General features: G+C 41.7%; 1 long non-coding RNA gene across 1 annotated transcript in view; it reads right to left on the reverse strand.

Annotated features, from left to right (window-relative positions):
- Positions 1 to 5,000, reverse strand: part of LOC135112955 (uncharacterized) — a 78,211-nt gene that overhangs the window by 49,003 nt on the left and 24,208 nt on the right. The gene's annotated exons all lie outside the window — the stretch shown is intronic.

Below are 5,000 nucleotides of genomic sequence, written 5' to 3' on the forward strand. Positions count from 1 at the left end.
ACTTTGTAATAGGAAAGAGAGAAAGACTGTAAGAATATAAGAACACAATGACATATACAAGAAGTTGCAAGAAGTCATCAGACCTTCAGGCGGCAGTCTCTGTAATATATAAATCCATAGAAATGCAAAGTTAGGTTAAAATGTTTGGTAAAAACAATTGCATGTTTGGAGTGGCTGAGTGTGTGCAAGTGAGCATGAACAGAATCTCCACTAACAGGAAAACAAAGCGCAAGGCAGGTAAAAGGCAAGGTTAATTTTGAGGTTTTCACGTCTGGAGTGGTTCAGCGTGCGAAAGTAGGGAACATGAACAAAATCCCCATCAACAGGAAAACAAAACACCAGGCAGGTAAAGGTAAGCCTCCCTCCACCCTCAACAAACAACCCCGCCCCTGTCCCCCGCAGTGGCTCCCTCAAGCCGCACGTCAGCGCACACACCATCTGCTGCTTTATGTACCAATGAATCATCGTTAACGCGGGACATTTTATCCCGGTGAACGTAATACATTTGCAAACACTGCGTTGTGGCATTTCACGTAAATGTATTATGATATTAAACTGAATATAATTTACTACTTTTTCCCATGCAAACTGCAGTTACCGCGTCAACTCTTTTAGTGGGAAATTATTGCGTCTCTCAACCACGAGTGCTGGGAAGTCTAAAAATAACTAGAGGTGGTGAGGGGTGGCTGACCAGGAGGAGGGAGAGGGAGAGAGGGAGAAAGAAGTGAACTCAGGAAAACCACCAAAGCCCAAGCAATAACTTCCTTAAGGACATCCAGAAGACTCTTAGGAAAGTGTCCTCCTGCAAAGCCACGTCAAAGGACAGCTGGGGGGAGGCGAACGAAGGAAGGAGGAATGAAGAGGAGTGGAGAAGGACGAGAGGAGGAGAGATCCACTGCCCCCCCTTGCTCCGCCCCGCCCCGCCTCGCACAAGCCCCTGCGAGAAGGACGCAGCTAAAGTTGTGAGTGACGCGGGCCGGGCAGTGGCGGGGCGGCAACATAAGGACGGGCAGACCTCGCCGCAGATAGTGTTGTGTGGCGGCGGCGCGGCAAAGTTCCTGCCACCTGACACCTCTGATACCAACTTTGGCAGGTGGTGGTGGTGGTGGAGGTGATGGTGGTGGTGCTGTCGCCGTGTGGGTTGACTGTCAGCCCTTCCTAACCAGCCTAGTCGCTTAATATCTTCCGTCTCTCTCTCTCTCTCTCTCTCTCTCTCTCTCTCTCTCTCTCTCTCTCTCTCTCTCTCTCTCTCTCTCTCTCTCTCTCTAGTGTTGATGTGTTGATATTTGTGCATCTTTTTAAAATAAATTTTCACATGGAAATTACTCGCCCCGCTGGGTGTGCAAGTGAGAGTGGTCGTGCGTGCATTGGAATTAGCGTCTGCGTGCGTGCGTGTGTGTGTGTGTGTGTGTGTGTGTGTGTGTGTGTGTGTGTGTGTGTGTGTGTGTGTGTGTGTGTGTGTGTGTGTGTGTGTGTGTGTGTGTGTGTGTGTGTGTGTGTGTGTGTGTGTGTGTGTGTGTGTGTGTGTGTGTGTGTGTGTGTGTCCCACTGAAATGCCAGTCCCATAAAAGGGTCAAAGCAATGATCAAAAATTGATGGATAAGTGTCTTGAAACCTCCCTCTTGAAGGAATTCAAGTCATAGGAAGGTGGAAATACAGAAGCAGGCAGTGAGTTCCAGAGTTTACCAGAGAAAGGAATGAATAACTGAGAATACTGGTTAACTCTTGCGTTAGAGAGGTGGACAGAATAGGGGTGAGAGAAAGAAGAAAGTCTTGTGCAGCGAGGTCGCGGGAGGAGGGGAGGCATGCAGTTAGCAAGATCAGAAGAGCAGTTAGCATGAAAATAACGGTAGAAGATAGCTAGAGATTCAACATTGCGGCGGTGAGAGAGAGGCTGAAGACAATCAGTTAGAGGAGAGGAGTTGATGAGACGAAAAGCTGTTGATTCCACCCTGTCTAGAAGAGCAGTATGAGTGGAACCCCCCCAGACATGTGAAGCATACTCCATACATGGACGGATAAGGCCCTTGTACAGAATTAGCAGCTGGGGGGTGAGAAAAACTGGCGGAGACGTCTCAGAACACCTAACTTCATAGAAGCTGCTTTAGCTAGAGATGAGGTGTGAAGTTTCCAGTTCAGATTATAAGTAAAGGACAGACTGAGGATGTTCAGTGTAGAAGAGGGGGACAGTTGAGTGTCATTGAAGAAGAGGGGATAGTTGTCTGGAAGGTTGAGTCGAGTTGATAGATGGAGGAATTGAGTTTTTGAGGCATTGAACAATACCAAATTTGCTCTGCCCCAATCAGAAATTTTAGAAAGATCGGAAGTCAAGCGTTCTGTTCAGAAGGTCAGGAGTCAATCACCTAATATGAAAATCAAAATTAGAAAAAAAAAAAGGTTATTTATATGTTGGCTTTCTCACAATCACAACCTTGTAAGTAGCAAACCAATAGACTTTTCCCATTTTTGTGTTCTTGACAGATTTAATTCACGTTAAGATATCAAGATTTTAAGTACGTTTTCTCCCTGTCATTTTTCCTCAGCCAAAAATAATTCATTCCCAGCTATTTTTAATGGAGAAATGAAGCTAAAATCTTCCATGACTGACATTTCTATCAAGACTGACACTTTACATTTTCTTCTCCACATCAAAAAATCCATCGGTTTCTTCAGTCGTCTTGGGAATTTCATACACTCGTGACACTTAACCATCCCATTTTTTATCACGACTTGTTCAATCATCTCCATTTTCTCTCTTTCCAGCACAAATTTTTGAATCCTTCTTTTCTCGCATCTTTGATCCCCTTCAAATAATCTTATCTAAATAACTTTTCTCTCTCGGTATCCCTTTAATGAGAGATTCTTTATATACTCCTATTGTTTTCTTCTCCCTCTCTCCCTGGTCTTTCTTTCTTCCTTTCTCTTTCTCTCTGTCGCTTTAACACACTTTTTTAATATTCCTCTCTCACTAATCATCACGCATTTGTTATCTCCCCTACCTCATTCCAGTCATTATTTTCACACTTTCTTTTTAAGTTACGCGCATTCAAGTCCCGAGCAAGTTGCAATCATCTTAACTTCTGCCCCACCAATATCCTCTTTAATATCTTTTTTTTATTATTATTATTATTCTTTTTCTTTTCTTTTTCTTTTTTTTTTTTTTTTTTGCAGCCACCCTCTCCATCTCGTCTCCCTCTTCTTCTTTTTACGTCTATTTTTTTTTTTATGTCCGTTTTCTTTTTCCTTATTCTTCTTTCCCACCAGTTCTTTCCTCGTCAACGCATCATTATTATTTTTTTTTGTCTTAGTTTTATTTCGTCTCGTTTTGGTTGATCTCTCTCTCTCTCTCTCTCTCTCTCTCTCTCTCTCTCTCTCTCTCTCTCTCTCTCTCTCTCTCTCTCTCAATTCTCGTCCACTTCATTCTCGTCCTCCTCGATCTTAACCTCCTTCTCCTCCTCCTCCTCCTCCTCCTCCTCCTCCTCCTCCTCCTCCTCCTCCTCCTCCTCCTCCTCCTCCTTCTTCTCAAGCATTACTTCTATTTCTGCCTACGTCTGCTTCTCCTTCTCTTTCTACTCGTTCTTGTCTTTCACCTTCCTCCTACTCCTCCTCCTCCTCCTCCTCCTCCTTCTCCTCCTCCTCCTCCTCCTTCTCTTCCTCCTTCCCCTCCTGCTCTTTTGTGCCTGAAAGTCATATGAATTTCTAGCATAAAGCCACTCCCCCTTTCTCTCTCTCTCTCTCTCTCTCTCTCTCTCTCTCTCTCTCTCTCTCTCTCTCTCTCTCTCTCTCTCTCTCTCTCTCTCTGTTCATGGATAAAACATTAAATCATATGAAAATTAATTCAAACAACAAGAAATATATTTACGTTATGGAAAAGTAAGGAAAAACTATCAAGATCAGATCCAAACGTCAATTTTGACAGAGAGAGAGAGAGAGAGAGAGAGAGAGAGAGAGAGAGAGAGAGAGAGAGACAGAGAGAGAGAGAGAGAGAGATGGCGCGAGGGACGGCACTGCTTACACAACATTACCGCTGAAGTAAGTAGACGCGCCGGGAGTGTTTGCCTCGCCGTGCGTCACAAAGCTTCCGTGTTTGTAGCAAGTCGCGTCTGCCAGCGCTAATATTACGGCTGAGTACGGCATGAGTGTGTGTTAAATTACGTTACGTTTGAGTACAAGACATTCATGTATTTATTATACGCTGAAGGTACAAGGAATTATTAATTTTGTGATATACATTTTTTTGGCATACAATTATTTTTGTGTATATATATATATATATATATATATATATATATATATATATATATATATATATATATATATATATATATATATATATATATATATATATATATATATATATATTTTTTTTTTTTTTTTTTTTTTTTTTGTATACAATTAGCTTATGAGTATGTATGTATATTTTAATTTTTGCTGTAGGAGAAATGTTACATGAGCGTATATGTTAAGCTTATGACACAAGATATTACTGATTTATTCATATATTCAGTTTAGAGTACAATAAACTATTGGTGTATATATCAAATTTACAGTATAAACATTCTTCAACCATACATATATTAAATGCGTAATATAAGAAAGAGTTAATGTACACAGAGTAAAATATTCATCTATGCACACATTAAATTTACGACACAAGGAACTGACGTGCACACCTATATAGTGAATAACATCATTTTCAGATGCAATAAGTTTTCCTTATTATAAAACCAACTAGCAATAAAAGCAGTGAAATAAAAGCAACAACTTTGTGCTACGACGCAGCTACATGTGTTACGCGAGCCATGATTAGCGAGAGGAAATGACGGGAGGTAACCAGATTTTGCTGACATTTAGGGCATTACACACATACACATACATACAACACACACACACACACACACACACACACACACACACACACACACACAAGGTAGAGTAATTTGTCCATTAATTACAGGACGATTAGCTTCGCGTCAGTCGTTGCAAAAGTCTTAGCAGCC

This window comes from Scylla paramamosain, chromosome 24 (assembly GCF_035594125.1).
Source record: "Scylla paramamosain isolate STU-SP2022 chromosome 24, ASM3559412v1, whole genome shotgun sequence".
NCBI classification, from domain to species: domain Eukaryota; kingdom Metazoa; phylum Arthropoda; class Malacostraca; order Decapoda; family Portunidae; genus Scylla; species Scylla paramamosain.